Source organism: Acromyrmex echinatior, chromosome 16, assembly GCF_024713525.1.
Source record: "Acromyrmex echinatior isolate Ae372 chromosome 16, ASM2471352v2, whole genome shotgun sequence".
Taxonomy (NCBI): Eukaryota; Metazoa; Arthropoda; class Insecta; order Hymenoptera; family Formicidae; genus Acromyrmex; species Acromyrmex echinatior.
Window position 1 is genome coordinate 881,074 of NC_141867.1, and position 17,717 is coordinate 898,790.

General features: G+C 29.3%; 2 protein-coding genes across 2 annotated transcripts in view; one reads left to right on the forward strand and one right to left on the reverse strand.

Annotated features, from left to right (window-relative positions):
• The window catches only part of LOC105145114 (tektin-3), a 158,984-nt gene that overhangs the window by 109,046 nt on the left and 32,221 nt on the right, over positions 1-17,717 (reverse strand). The gene's annotated exons all lie outside the window — the stretch shown is intronic.
• The window catches only part of LOC105145106 (GTP-binding protein Di-Ras2), a 104,774-nt gene that overhangs the window by 24,391 nt on the left and 62,666 nt on the right, over positions 1-17,717 (forward strand). The window contains exon 2 of the mRNA XM_087414580.1: positions 6,009-6,044. The gene's annotated coding sequence lies outside the window, so the exon portion shown is untranslated. The remainder of the gene's footprint in view (positions 1-6,008; positions 6,045-17,717) is intronic.

Consider the following 17,717-nt stretch of genomic DNA (forward strand, 5'->3'; position numbering starts at 1 on the left):
AAGAATATCATATTTTTAAAATTTCATCGAGATTAAATCGCAATTAAAATAAAAAGATGATAAAGATAAATGAATAGAACATGAATTTTCAATCTTTTTGTTAATCACAATGTAAATTAAATAAATCTTTATTTAAAAAATAATATTTGTTTGAGATATGAAAAGTTACTGTTATTATCAATATGTTATTAATCTACTGATATTATCAATGTGTTAACTAAATTTAAAAAAATGTGTTAACTAAATTAAATTTTTGCATGTATGGTCATTAAAAAGCATTGCTATACATTCCCAATTGTTTTCCATTTCCTTTCTGAAAATATTTTCAATTTACTCTCACAAAGAGACTTGCGACCGACTTGTAATTACGAAGTTTCTATACTCGAGCGAATGGACAAGTATTGAAAATTCGATAGGTTGACATTACGCTTTCTCTCCGAGAGGTTCGTATCGATAACCTTTCGTAACGATAACATTCTTTGCTTACATGAAAAAAGGTCCTTTTCGCAGTGAAAAAAAGCAGATGATGTGAGATTGATGTATCGATCTTATTTTTCTTCGCAAGAAAACAGAAACTTGACATGACTTCCTGTGCTTTACACTTTCTTCTCCGCTAAAGTTTCCAAAGACTGCATCATTAACTCAGAATCAATGCTGAATATTTATTCAGAATTATTGTTCAAATCAATGTTTTTTAGTTTTTTTACATTACTAGTCTTTTATATTTTATTTACAACAAACGTTTAAATTATTCAATAAAAATCTTAAATCTTCTTTGCAGTGGAATTCAATTCTTTAATAAATTAAAAACCGAAATTTTTTAAATAAAATTTTTTAAATAATATATCTTGAACAGTTTCTCATCTCTCTTCTATTATTATCAGAATATTTCTCTTAAATAACTCATAAATTAAAGTTTTGTTAAATTATATGCATCTGAAAATTTAAGAAAAAAGTTTCACTCTCTATTGCGCATTTAAAAATTAATTAATCTAGCTTAATTTTATTCCTAGGATTTTCTACTAAGATATTTCAATCTACGGATCAAAGTATATAATAAATATATTGGCATTTAAAATTTTCCTAATAATAAGATTCTCAGTTGTGATTTTTCGATGCATTTTGAAGTCGGGGAATCGCGAAATTTAATCGGACGTTGGCTCAAATGTTCATCAGCGCAATCAATGGAATTGGTTCACCTTGAATTACATACTGAACAAACGGGCAGTACAAGCAAGCCAGCATCTCGATGATCAAGTAGGATCTCGATCGAAGCGCGAATAATACATTGATACGAAGGAGATCAACTGACCGGAAACACGCTGTGAAACCACGTATAAATGCATTGAAGTGCATTCTCTGGTCCATTAAATTTTCGCATTAATAGTTCGTATATATACTATACAGAGTACAATGTGTGCCTCGCGTTGTCAACATATAATTACACGGCCACGAGCTGAGAAATACCGATACCATACCTACCACCCGTAAAGTATTTCCTTGTCATGTCGCGCGATTCTGTCTCTCCTTCGACGACCATCGCGAAAATCTCTGTGTCTCTTTTTGTCCTTTTTCTGACCCTCTTTCTCTCTATCTCACTTTTACGTGATACATGTCGGTCAGCCGTGCAATACACTGACAGAAAACTCGCGTGCGATGCAATGCGAACTTATAGTACGAACTTGGCAACAGCGACCATGAGAGAGAGAAAATCAATAGGGTCTTTTAACCCTCTCCTCTGTGAAATGGAAAAAACGCCACCGACGAGAATTTCCGAATCGAGTTTTGTCGTTTATTGTTTATTGGTTAATTGTTTGGATTTTTTAAATCAAAGAAATATGCTTGCGTGTGAAAGAGATTAGTAATCGTATGTATAAACGAAACTTATTGATTTATCTATTGTGTCAATATACGTGTCAAGCATGAAAGCATAATAGAATCCGTCTATAATAAACAATGTAATGAAGTTCTCACAATTGATTAATTGAAATGATACTTTCAAAAATATAAGATTCATATTTCTGTAGAGATGCCTTTAGAATATAAATAGTGAAAATTATTGTAAATTTGTTAAATCTTATTTGTCTAATAAAGCACGATGAAACGATTAAAAGAAAAAAAATTACAAAGATAATCGTGACACTTATTCAATTCGAAGATCCAGGATCGTTCATGTATGAGAAAATGTAAGACTATTTTTTAATTGTAAGACTGCCAAAGATGATTCGAAATTGAACTGAAATGTATAAAATTATGTGATTTTAAATTGTGTTAATCGTTTTATTTTATGCATCACATTTAATTAGCCCTTGTTTATAATTAATGTTTTTTTTTAATTTAAGAATCTTATTAATCTTTTACTGAAAGATAATTTGATCATTAATTGTTTAAATCTCATCGGATAATCCAACAATGTTACTGGGACAGACTAATTATAAGATATAACAAGCAACTGGTGTAATGTAACCAGCACATAATAATTGAAGATAGAATCACTTCTGCACGCGCTATTAGATATCATTAAATATCAGAGTTTACATTTATGCGCACACTCAGTGAAGCGTCCGTACATCGCTCGTTGGTAATAGCAATCAAGCGTGTCACGTGTTTTCCGCGTTAACAGCAAGAACGTGTCAATAAAAGCGTAATTTAAGCGATGCAAGGTTAACGCTCTGCTAACTTGATAGGCAGGGCCGCTATACTATAATCGATGTGAAAAAAACCATGGCGAGAAAACGAGGGTGTGGCGTTAATTGAACGTTATCGTTGATTAATCAATGACATTCAAGAGTATGTACGAGGAATGTATGTAGAATCATATGTATAACGGAGAACAGGAATTAAGATGCATGTGATTATTTCCATTATCGCGTTAAAAAATATTATTCTTAACTGCAAAAATGAAAAAAATATTTAATGTAATATTTCGTTTAGAAAATGTTATATAAATATTATTTTTTAAAAATAATTTCTGCATAAAGATATAATTTTAGTGAAATATGTGTTTCCACATGTAGTTACAAATAAAAATATAAATTTAATAATTATATAATCACATAATGGGTCTAAATTTATGGATCAATCAAAAGGTAAAGTCTTCCATATCAAAGTCTTTCGACTAAAAGTATACGCTTATACTCTCGACTTGAAAAATATTTATACGATTTATAAGAAGAAGTATCGCATTTAATTTTAATATAACAACATTTTGCAGAATTTCTTCTACAACAACAATTACATTATTATTATTAGATTGCGAGCTATTTTTTTATCGATAAAAAAATTTTTATTTCATTTCCGCAAACGCAAGCTGCCAGTAACGATTCCCAGAATGTTTATGACGTCTGCTAATTTAGATTGAATTGTCGAGACGCAATTATAAGACCTCTCCTGGCGAGCGATTCAAAATGAGTTTCTCTCTTCACGTAAGACTGCCGTGAAATTTCAGATTACTCGTGCAAGATGTTTTCATTAACGCCGCTATGTTTGCTCATAATTACAGTTTACGTCATATACTTGATGAGTTTTTCTTATGTACTTATCGATTTACCGAATCTGTTACGTACGTCTCTTAGTTAAACATTTAAATTTTAATGATACATATGGAAAAATAACATCTTTCGTCAAAGAATTATTTAAAAAGTATATATATGATAAAATGTAGAATTACTAGTGCTGTAAGCTAATAAAAAGCTTTTTAAAAATTTTTTAAAATAAATTTTCAGAGATCTTGATAAACTAAACAATTTCAATAAATGTAAAATAAATTCTATTTAAATATACTTAATTAAAATTTTATTTAAACAAATTAATAAAAAATTAAGAGCTACGAGCCATAAAAATTATTAAAAATTTTTATTTAAACACTTTATAACTCAAATATTTAATATTCTATATTAGAAGATTGTGAAAATGATATTATCTAATCAAATATTTGTTTTAAAAAATCGCTATCAAATAAAACATGTCAATTCATACAACATATGCATAGAAAAACCTACGGTTTTGAAGATTACAAAAAGTATAACAAATTTTCAGATGTAATAAAAAAGGTAAAAAATAAGAAGAATTCATATCGATAGTCGTACCTAACAGAGACAATATGTTCAACCTTTTTCTGTGTAATTCATCTGAAGAAGCGACGTTTTTCACGCTCAATTTGTTGTGTTTTTCTCGAAGAATTCACTCACGAAAATCAACCTGCGTGATCGCCTCTATCTGTTCTCAGACATATAAAGCAGAACATTGTTTTACCGGCAAATCGCGGAACACGTTTTCTTCCACTTGATTCACGAACTGAGTCTTTCAAGGATTTAGAAGAATGCCGCTTATTTCTATTTTTACGACTGGTTTGGTCAAAACACATAATCTAGTTATAGTGTATGTAAACATTTACTTGTCAAATCTTTCTTTCTTTCTTTATTCTTATTTTTAGTATTACCGCATTCTTTTAACAATCTATACATACTGTCATTAATGTGTTTTGTCAAAAAGTCAAATCAATTAAATAATTAGCTTAAAATTCGATATTTTTACGAAAAAACATTTAAAATAGCTAATATCAACTAATATTATTTTAAAAATTTTGACGATATTAACCCGTGAAACTAATTGCGAAAAACAAAATAATAAGTAATTTAGTTCATAATGGTTTTATACAGCAAAATGACCTATTATCTTGTAGTTTTAGGTCATAACTTTGAAACGAGTAAGTGGATCTAAATCAACTTGTATACGAATATTTATTGTTATTAGTATACACTATCCTTCATAAATTTAGAAACGCTTGCAATTTTCTTGCATTTCATATAAACTTAAGTATCTCGATGAAAAGGAATCGTAGAGAACTTTTTAGAAATGCATTTTAAAGAGGAAAAACAGAGCTTTAAACTGGTGTTTGAATTTTGTCTCTTACTTTGTTTCTAAATTATATAAAATTGAAAATTGAAATTTTTTTCATATTTGTGTTATCTTTTAAAGTGCTCTACCATGATGGAACATCATCAGATAAAATTTAACAGACAAGCATTTTAAAGTAAACTTTTTAAGCTCTAAAATGCATTTTGAAAAAATTGCTACAATTATTTTTTGCAAAGATATCGAATTTTTTATTATGTACAATTTTGACTCAATTTTATAAAATTTCTTAATCGATCAAAAAAGTTTTTAAAAAATTTGAAAAAATTTATACAAATCAAGCGCATTATAACAAATACTTTTACCTTTCTATCTTTTTTCTATGAATTTATTACTTTCGAAGTTAAAAAACATTTTAGAAAAATTAAGTTTTTACATATGAAATTCTATAAAATAAAAAATTTGATATTTTTGCGAAAGAGCATTATAGTAATTTTTGTCAAAAAAAACATTTTAAAGCTTAGAAAGTCTATTTTAAAATTCTTGTCTGTTAAATTTGTCTGATGTTCCATCCAAAGAAGAGTGCTTCGAAGAATATAACAACAATATCAATTTTCGATTTTATGTAAATTAGGAACAAAACATTATAGAAACAAAATTCAAACGCCAGTTTGAAGCTGTATTTTTCTTCTTTAAAATGCATTTTTAAAAACTTCTCTGCAATTTTGTTTTCTTTTTATAAAGATATTTAAATTTTTATAAAGTGTGAGAAAATTGAAAGCGTTTTCAAATTTATGAAAGATATATATATAAAATTTGATTTAATTCTTGATATTGCTTTCTTATCAAGCCATGACTTTACATGTAAATAAAAAAAATTAAATAACTTTTAAACTAATGAGAGAATTGTGTTCAAATTTTATATAAATATACTCAACGTAAAAACAAAACAATCCGTAAAATTTTTGTTAAATTCCTAATTCTTACACGTCTAAACAAATTATTTAAAATAAATACAATAAGACTATTTTTACTTTGTCTCAGCGCCATGATGAATTAAATTAAATAAAAAAAAATTTTATTATATATATTTGAATAATATAATTTTTAATAACTTTCCAATATTTTTAACAATTTATTTTTTTTTACAGAATCAGTTTTCCGGACGGAATATTTTCCATTCAAAGGTAAGTTTCAAGAAGATTGAAAAAAATGTAAAATTAAAAATTCGAAAACATCGAATTATCATGTAAACATACTTTTCGTAAAATTATTTTTATTAATTGAGCAAATTTAATTAAGGAAATTAAAATAATTCTGCATTTAAAATACTTGTTGGGAAAAATTAATATTTATAAATACGGCATAAGTTGTAATTCATCAGGATTATTTATTTTAAATCAGGATATTTATTTTAAAAATTAGCAAAATTGCAATTAACTTCAAAATTAATTGTTTTAAGAATTCGCATTTTTTAATCAATTCTTATAAAAATGTCCTATATTATTCGCAATCTGTCATTCTTGTACACACACACATATATATATATATATATATATATATATATATATATATTATATATAATATATATATATGTGTGTGTGTATAATAGAGTTGCCTTTTTTTCATACCAATGTGTAACTAAATAATGAATTTGTTGGTCATTTTTACGATGTACTTGAAACTACCAAAGAATTATCTGATATATTTTCCGTATATGTCTGGGACATAAATCATGAAGCAGCATCTTCAGAATTACATCCCGAGTGCAACGCCTACATGCAACGAAATTGGCATCGGTCGATTCGCGTGTGAATTTCTTGACTTTGATTGGATTGAAGAAAAATTCCACGCGCAGTACTCACGATGTGATCACACATCGTTGACCACGAGTCGAGATGCGACGGGTCGTAACGGCATAGGATGCGCATAGGATATGTAAGGAAGCTGTTGAGCGCGTTCCGAGATTTCAATTTAGAAAATTGCTCGCGACTGTGCCATTTTGCATCAGACTTGATGGATAGATCGTTTTATTGTATTTTATTTCGTAGTAATTTTAGATTGTAATGTCCAACGCATCAAAATGTTGTATTCATTTTTAAGACTTGGCCCTATTTTCACAATATACGATTACCTAAGGATTAAAAATTACCAAGAAATTGGTAAATGAATTTCATTGATGAATCTAATTGGTAATCTTTAACTCTTGGCAATCTTTAATAACTATTAACTATATTATGAAAATAGGCCTTAACGTGGAAAATTAAAAATCTGCTAATGGCTATCATACTTTCGAAAAAAAAAAAAAAAATTGATGTCAAACTCTTAAAATAATGTATTATTGAAATGTGCTTTGTGTTTGAATTAAATGTCACTAAACGAATCTCTACAACAATAATTTCAGTTAAGCAGGTGACGTGAAAAGATTAAGTAGTACAGCTCCGCGTCTAATAATAAACGGAATCGCTACTTCGTTTTCCGACGTTTTCCGACGATTGTGCAACGACTGCTTCTAAACCGAACCGTTCGTTCGCATCGCGAGCGCGTGAATGCCGCTACCGGTCTGTCCATTTCATACTTGTCCAACTCTCCTTCCCGGCTTGTCTGATAAGCATTCCGACGTGGCTTTAAAATTAATGGCTTTCAACCACGAAGGTTGACGGCGCCCGCTATTGACATCGCACGCCCGTAAACGAACAGGAAGTTGTGCGACTCGCGTGCGCGCGAAAATAATTAAACTCGAGAACGAGTTGCACGTGCGGTCGATCGATATCTTTCATCAAAGCCTACCTTTTTAGAGTTATTGAAGTCCAGAGTTTTGGATTATAAAATAGTTTTTAATAATCGTTTGCTATCGTTTTGTAATCGGTTCTATCATTTTTTTAAATATTTTTTCTTTGTTGGAAATGTGCAGCAAAGAAAAGAATTTTTAAAGGAATCCTGCAATATATTTCGAAATTATTGAATATAATGCGTTGAATATTTCTTTAATCGATCAAAAGATGCGTGAGATATTTTTTTAATCAAAGAAGAGAAGCTAAAAAGAAACAATTGTTTAAATGCCCAGGCAATAATACTTTTGGATAATTTATTTTTAATATTTAGATAACGTTGATGGCAAGTTAAATACAACGAATACAATATTCCTTTGTTTATTAATTCTTATTTATATCTTTCCTTTATAAAACTAATGTCTTAATTATTGAGATATTTATTAAGATAATTCGAGATTACTTTTGAAGCTTTAATATTCTGAGTGGCAGATGATAATTTTTATCAAACTTTTATATGAGAAGAAAAGTTTATTTGAAATTTGTAACAGAATGGCCAAAGAATTGTACTTTCCCAAGAAATCCTGCGTAAGTACTATAAATTAAAATCTGATGAATTGTTTCCTCGATCTTAAGAAACAACGACGTTTAAGTAACTCGATTTAATGAGATATTCGCTTCTCAGTAGAAAACGCGAGCTATCGATATTCGCGAGCTTTCAATGTGACTAATGGCCTTCCGAACCACTTGTTGAAAGTGAATCCAATCAAAACGCTTGCATTTCGACAAGATCTTTGACTCATATGACTCATATCCGTGCTTTTGATTGTTCTAGTTTAACTTTATCTTACTCATAGAGAGACATGCATCTAACAATCTCGAGTAAAGCATTAAGCTCGCGAAGCTTTAAATGTACTATAAAATTAGTAAAATAAGAATTTCTGTATTTTACATGCTTTTAAACATGAATTATTTATTATTCGAGCAATTATAATTCTTAGTAATTTATGTTAATTTGTAAATACTTAAATACCAAAAAAATGCTAATTTATAAAAAAATATTATGTAAATAATTAATTTACTTGTAAAACCATTAAAATGATTTTATTAATATAAATTAACATTTGCCTTTCAAAAATATTATTTAACGAGAACCAGTTCTTTTTAAAAGCAAGTTGTTCCTGTTTTATCTAAAATTTTGTCAACTTTTTTTCTTTATCTAATTAAAACAAAAAAAAAATTTTTTTACCCAAAGGTCAAACAAACTTTACGATATGTAAACAAATATTTCGTTCAATCAAGGCAAGCATATATGTAGAGGAAAGTAACGAGAAGAAATAAAATTTTTGCGATCGATCGTATGAGGAAGCAAATTGAGGTGCTAGAAGCGACAATCTGCGAGCTGCTGTCAGTAATTTGCAAATGGTGATCAAAAAACGATTCGCCGTTAGTAACTTACGCGCATGGCAGTTTTGGGTTCAATATAATTTACATAACTACGTTTCTATTGAAGCTTACAATGAATCTTACATTCAGCTCTTCAAAGTCGGCTAATGCAAAGAATATTGCTAGATTACATAATTTTTTTGCTCCAAATAGGAAAATTATGATTCAAAATTGTCGATAATGGAGAGCTTTTTTAATACTCCGTTTCATATATTATGTATATATCTAAGAAATAATATAAAATAAAGAAGAAAAAAAATATATAATAAAAAATTAAATGAACAATGTTCAAATCTCTATATAAAAAGCTCTAAGCTAATGAAATTAAAAAAAAAGTTTTTTCCACAGAAAATTATCGCGAAAAGAAATCTCTCTTTCTCTCTTCTTGCATATGGAAATAAAATTTTCTGTCCGAGATGAAATACACCGTGCTTGTCGCCGCATATGCGACCTTTTATGTAGTAATAAATAATAAGGTAACTGTCGCACGCGTTTCTTCTCTCCGGCCGTGACGAGATAAAACGGTCTGATACCCCAACTGCCGCGGACGAGAATAGACGACGGATATGCCGACGACAACTTCACAGTATATTTTATAGGGACTGTTGTTATATTACGGCGCACCACTCGTATGTCGTTTATTTCATCGTGTTGTTCTAAACACAGTGTTCTCAGCTACAGAAATATGTTCCCTCTAAATAAAATATTGCTGTACTTTTCTGCTGTCGTTTACAGTATCGTAATTATATAATTCTACGAGAGCAGCAGGAACTTCCGTTGCTTCATTAATTTTTGAAATTTTTTTCACTTTTAACGTTGTGATTTCGCTTTTCTTTTTGCCATTTTTTTCACTTTTACTCATGTTCAATTAATGTCGAGCGAAAATATAAAATAGATAAATGTTGGACTTCGCGATTGCGTTTTTATAGAAAATACGTCTCGAGAGCGCGCTTCTAACAATCATCCGACCGCGAAAAATAGTTACCCAACGTTTAAAAAGCCTTCAAGCATGGTTGAGATCCACTCGACCCTTTACTAGAGGGCTTTGCCTAACACTCTTTTTCGAACTCAAGTACCGGCCAGCTGTTAAATTTTCCCAAGAGACGATCATAATCGAAATATAACGTAACGTCGTGCAAAAGCCGATCATCAATTTAACTTTTACCCTTTACTGATTTTCTGTATGTTTAATTACGCCTACCTCACCTGCTATAATTAAATATTTCGTCTTTCACTGATCATCATCTGCTGTAAGTGCATTCGAGAAAAAAATAGATAGAGAAATTTGGATCTCTTTAAATAGCTATTGTATGCGCGTCTTGATTATCGAAATACACATTATCCAATTATTCAAAAAATTATAGTCTTTAACAAATAAATAAAAATTAGATAAATTTAAAATAATGTTATATGTATTGAAATACACATACATATTGAAATAAAGTAATTTTAGTAATAAATGATAATTATTTAGATATACATATATAATTTTACTTTGAATTCATGTAACCTTTATTTATTTATTAAAGACTATAATTAACAATTATTCTTATAATTATTGCTTAAAGAATATAATTAACAATTATTGCTACAATTAATTTATTTAAGTATACATATAATACATACAATATTACTTTAAATTAATGTAATCTTCATTTACTTTTATTAAAGAAGAGACAGAAACAGTAGTTTTTCGAATAATTGAATAATGGGTATTTCAATAATCAATTTGCAATTAATAATTATTGTTATAATTAACTATAATATATTCCACTTCACACATTCACACATACATATCAGAAAAACGTTCCACCTTTTTATACGTAATACTTATATCTACAAGTCACTTTTTATATAATCAATACTACTCGAAAGCTGCTTCTAAAGTTTCTATTTTAAAGTTCATACGTTTTAAATCCATTATCATGTGATGCGCAAATTCGCTTTCTCGATTAAAGCTTTGACGAGGCATCAACGTGCGAAATCAGCCGCTGAAGTTCCATCGTCTGACATCGAAAGGAGGAACCTCATTTATGTCTGTAAGGAGGGTCTCGTCGAGGACCTCTGACCTGGTTTCGCCATGTTCATATCTTTGAATCGGTGTTGGAGGACTCTCCCTCTCTTTCGGTGGCGGTATTCTGTATAAAGCGTTAGGCCTCGGTCGAACTCGCAAACAAGCTCTCAACCACTTCTGGCAAATCTGCGCCACCTTGTCGCGATTTCACGCTGAGAATTCTCACCGCGCTCTATAGGAATTGCCTTTTGATTCTCAAAATTAAATCAAATATTTCAAGAGTATAATAGAATCGAGAGATGTGAGTCATGATTTCGTAACCTAGTCGGCTGTCTCTTCAACGATCATAACAAATTAGGACGTATCTAAAAGTATTTCAGAATATCAATTGTATTCTGTTGAATTGATAAGTGAACTATTACAGTCATAACAGAGACTCAATTTTAAATCGACGGAAATAAAAAATTAAAAAAGTAATAATTTAAATGGATGAACTCTATTGTATATTGTACAATTATTTTTTTAATAATGCTTTGAAATTAACTAGTTGCAAAACTTATGTTTTCATGTATAAATGTTTTATTATATTTAGCTACTAAAGTCGAACAGTTAACGTAAACTAATAAAATATATACGAAACAATTGTAGAAAATAAATTTTTAATTATCATAAATAAAAATTCGTAATATTAAAATAAAAGAAAATGTAATATTCTAACCAATTCCAATATAAATGATACTTTAGTATCGCTCGTTGGAATTGGTTAGATATTACTTTATTGTTTTATTTCTATCAATAAGAGTCTCCATCGTCTTTATTTCATATCAGCATTTCAGAAATATATTTATTTAATTAATATTTCAACATTTCATATGGAAAATGCACACAGAAAATTGTTTATGAATATATTTTTTATTGAATATTATAATCAGTTATAGTAATAATCTCATGTTAACAATTAAACTATTCAACAATTATCACTCCATTATCTGCACAAGTTTGTTTTCGTACTTCCTGTTATATGTATTTTCCATGTGTAATCAACTAACGAGAATACCAAGGATATTACCAATATTGGATATTACTATTTGACTTTGCGCATTACGCTTAATAGAGTTTCTGATTATTACGTACTTATGTGTATATTGGACGAACGATACTACACTACGTTTTCAATATCTAAGCTTCTATAATAATTACTGTATAGTGTAAAATTTTATTATTATTATCTAACTTAGAATCAAATTTAGAATTTAAAGATAATTTATCTTTTATGAAAAGTAATATATTATTGTGTCTTTTTTTTTCGAACACATTTTAATTATCTTTTATGGTATAGCTGAATCTTAAGTGCTCTCTTTTGTATAATTCTGTATTAATTTATATACTATGTATGTAATCCTTTAAATTATGCGTCGAAATGACTTTTTGGTCTTGAAACGCAAACTCTATTGAACTATAATATCACGAACTGCAATAATATCACGAGTTAAATTGACTAGCAATTTAACAATTTGATGCTCTTACGCATTTTGGAATAATTTTAATAATATATGTATATATATATATATATGTAAGTTAATAATAATAAAATTATATATAAGAATAAATTATTTATAGATTTTATTATTACGGTAGATTTTATTATTCACGAAAAGACAGTTTACTATAATACATTCGTACATATTAATCACTCGTTTTACTGATTTGAAATATTTAACATTTTATAATTTCGCAAAAATATTAATTATTATATGCCTCGTGTTTCGTATTATTTCCGATAAATAGGTTATTACCGTACATTATAAATATCGCACATTATTTATATAATTATAATTATGTATATTTGTTGAAAGAAAAAGATTTATTCGTATATAGATCGAAAATTAATTTTTGTATAGTATTTCCGATGTTAATTATGGGCAATTTCACAAAATACATGAATCAATAATCATTATTAAGAAACAATTAATGTATCACACTAAGACTTATTGCACTTGAATTATTCAGACCGATGATTCGTGCATTACTACGTGTTCTCAATCTAAAAAATAATAATTATCATATTATATTGAAAGCGGCGAATAGTTTAAAGTAACGAAAGATTTAAATCCATCCATTTATCATTAAAAAAAAAGAAGTAATTACCATTAATATTTACGTATTTCATAACGTAAGTAATATGAAGTAATAATTTAATAATGAATATTCATCGCTTTTCTACTTCTAAATCAAGTAAAATAGGGAATATTTCAATAATCATCTCGACACACATTACAGTCGCAAATTGTAAAAGATAATTAATTGCAGTGTAATAATTGTTAATAAGAAATAATCGCGTTTCAAATATTAATAATGTTGCTAAACAATTTGTATTATTATTTCTTTGCTCGCATATCGTGTGAAAGGAATGACTATACATTCAGCACAGAAAACTGATCAGTAAGCAGTCAATGATTCCTTAATATGATTAGTTGCCTTTACTTCTTTGCTGGATCTAAGTGTAAGAACCAACTATGTTAAAGAATCATCTGAGCACTCATTGATCAGTTTTCTCTGCTGAAAACAGTCAATGAGTACGCAACAATCGCTCGAAAGAAACAGAATGTCAACCTTGTTTATCGAAACACGATTTTGTGTATGACATATGCAAGTTTGAATAGATAAGTTTTACAATAACATCCACTGATGATACAAATAGAATTCAAAAGATTATTTTATTGATCAATTAATAAAGTTCTTTCTTTCGATTAGTCAATCAAATGCTTCAAAGCATTTGTGAATTTTTTATGGTAAACATTCACAACAGTGAAGCATTATTTATTTTGAGTGACATTTGGCAATAATTTGATGCAAAAAAATCAATCGAGTAATTTATTTATTTATTTTTTATTTTGGGCTTTTTATGGGTTACCGTTTATTTTGTTCAATTATGTAGAGCGGATTTATTCTTAACATTAAAACATTGAAGTTTCGATCGACATAAAAATAATTTATAGCATCGAATGGACCATATCTGACTATAGCGATTATGAAATTTTCATCGCGTTTTGAAACAAATATACATAGAATATTCTGATCTGACTTTACATTTCAAGTTAGTTTTGGAAACTGTTATGGCATACGTAGTGCTTTATATAGATTCATTAGCATTGCCTAAGGTATCATTTAATTCCATTTAAGTGCATTTGAAATCCATTTGAAATCCATATACACTGAATTATCTAAATTACAAACGGATTTCTAATTAATTACGGAGAATGAGATTACACAATGAGAAATAATGATCAGTGCACAATTTTATGAAAAATGTTCCATATTATAAAAATAAATATCTTGTATTTTTATCAAAAAAAAATATCAAAAAGTATCAAATAAAACACTGTATAATCAAATTTTATTAGATTAGATTTTATTAGATTTTTATCAATTATTGAAAAAACGCATGAATAAAGAAAAAATAGTAATTTAATAAAATCCTTAATATAAGTCCTAGATTTTTCGTGACATTCATAATAGTGAGAAGCATTACTTATTGTAAGTGATATTCAATAGTAATTTGAACTGAAAAAGTTAAAGTCCAAATATCACGTAATTTGTTTATTCATTTTTACGAAAGTTTGTTACTTTATTTTGTTCTATTACAAAGATTACAAAGAGCAGATTTTTTCTTAATATTAAAACATTAAAGCTTCGATCATTACAGAAAAATAATTACATAACAAATAATCAATCATTACTAGCATTATTATTAATATTATTAATTAATATTATTAATATTATTAAGAATTTAAAAAATGTCATTTTTATAAACAGAAAGAAATCATTGAGATTAAATTGTATATAAAATAACAATAAAAACGAATAAATATATATAAATATAAATATATATAGACAAATATTTTGTAAGAAATCTTTCGATATTAAAAACAATGTGAAAATAGCTTATATTTTATACTTATTTCAATTTTAATTAGATAGCAATATAGGATAATAAAATATATGATATAAAATATATGATATAACGTATTTGATCATGAAAATACAGCTGAAAATTGATTAAGATCATCATTTGTCAGCTCCCATTTGTCATCTCAAATACTTAGCATAAATGAAATATGTATACGGGCGTAGAGAGAGGGAGGGAGGGAGGGAGGGGGGGGGGGAGAGAGAGAGAGAGAGAGAGAGAGAGAGAGAGAGAGAGAGAGAGAGAGAGGAACGGAACATAAACCGTATCGGGAAAATTTCCGAGAGATATCAATCAACGTGACAAAGCGAGCTCATTTAAAGAAGCTTCGTCATAAAGATGGAACAATGAAAAGAGAGGTTGGATGTATTTTTATACACGCAATGTTATACATCTATTGAGTTTATAGTTATTTATCTCATGCGCGTTATTTAATTTAAAAATGTCATGATAAAAATATTTTTTAAATTAAGATTAAGAGGCTTATTCTATAACTCTTAACGACTGTAATTGTAGGATAAATTTGGATAAAATGACTATTTTTAAAATGCAAAAAACTTGTTTCTCATCTTTTTCCAAGAATTTTTCTAGAATTGGAAAGAGATAATGAATAAGTTGAATCTCGATTAAGAGTTAACCGTGAGTTGTCACAAACTGTGCTTAAGAGTTACAGAACTGATTCCTCAATTACATTTAATATGTGTTCCGCATAAAAAAACAACAAAATTTACAATATCTTACCACGTACAATTCTCAAGTCCAACAAAACGTATTTCAAAATTTAATATTCTTGAGCATTTGAAATGCAAATCACTTTAACCAGTACAACATCTAAATTCCTTATGAGTCTTATGATTCTATATGGATTTTACAATTCTTATAAATCTTTTTTAATTGATAATGAATCAATTTTGTTAGCAGTTTTATCGCTGAAGAAGACACTGGGCTATCACCCCTATTTTTACATTATTATAACGTCACAAGGCATAAAATGTTGTAACAATCTCCTCGAAGAACCCCAATTTCGCTCAGTGTAGTATTACGAATAACGCATAGCGCCGGATTAGCACGGCGGGAAATTCGAGATGAACATCTCCTAGCCTTTGTCTCTCTCATGAAGAGATTCGTGAAACGTAATAAACTCGTGACGTGATATCCATCGACGGAATTGCACGTTTTCAGGGGATGGCGAAGTAAACGAGAGAGGGAGAGAGAGAGAGAAAGAGGAAAAACTGAGCTTGCTCTTGTTCTTAAAGCAGATTTGCTTTTGCTGCTGCTGTGTGCGCGCGTGCGTGTGTTATGTGTGTGCGTATGTGTGTGGTATGTATGCTGAATAAAGAGTACATAAGCGAATAGCAATCTTATTTAGCGCGTTATTTGACTAACTGACCATCATAGTTGCTAACGAAACGAGAGAGATGTTCAAAGTAAGTTGAATGGCTTATCACGGATTTTGTGCTGAATATCGCGTAGAAACTAGCATTTAATGCAGTAATGATGCAGTAATGATGCAGGAAATGAAAAATTCTGCAATATTTACGCATAATGTTGATTTGTTGAAATTGCATGCTGATAGTTATGTTTTTAATTTAAAACATTACAATCTGATATTTTACTCAACTCTCAAAATATACATATATCAGCATTCGACAATATGAATATTTTTCTTATAATTAATAAAGTCTTGCCAGCAAGGTTTCCTTTAACTAATATATTCTTCTAACTCGACGTAAATCATGCATTAGCAAATTCCCGATGCAAGATTGAAAAGAACAACGAAAAAAAAGATAACGTTTCGTAAGAATAGTTGCCTATGCATTTGCGAATACCGGGGCAATACTGCAATTTCCGTTGAAGAAGCGAAAAGAAACCAGAAAGTCATCGAAAGAAAGAGAGAGAAGAGATAAAATATCCCTGTAAAAATGTAAAAGCATTCGTACATATCACTACATGCACGTGGTGCGTGTGGAACGTGTCACAATCTCTCTCTCTCTCTCTCTTTCTCTCCCCCCCGCTCCTTCCCCCCCAATAGCAACTCTATTCTCCAGCATTTACAGGTTACAGAATTCGCTGTTGAAAACGACTATCGAAGCTTCTGTACGCGCACGTGACGAAAAGCCGAAGCGGCGTGTTCCAGGCGTGCTGCGAACGAGATGATAGTGTAATCTCACTCGATCCAGGTTATACCTTAGCGACGCGACAAAGCATCGCCATGTGTATACGCGGCGTATTAAACAAAGGAGGAAACGAAATTGCACTGGGAATTGCATCGCGTCAGTCAGCCGTGCCCGAATTCGAGCGGGCGAGCGTTCAATTGAATAACCAGGAAAACGCGAAAATCACTCTGATTTCACTCTCTCATCGCGTTCCCTGAATTGGAATGCATATTGCAGAGTATTGTCAGATCGGTTCACGAATTCGCATGTATTTTGGAGAGATTTTGGAAACAAAACAAAATACAATTATTCTTTTCTCTGCTATCAATGTATACTTTTGTTATCAATTAATTATCATTCATATTTTATTCATTCTGAGACGCCATTAATGTCAAGCATTGTTCACGCAATATATATGCATGAAAATGTATGATATGGATTGACCTAATACGATCCATTAAAACGCCGCTACAGGTGTACTTGTTCCCTCCAGAGATTTCACCGCG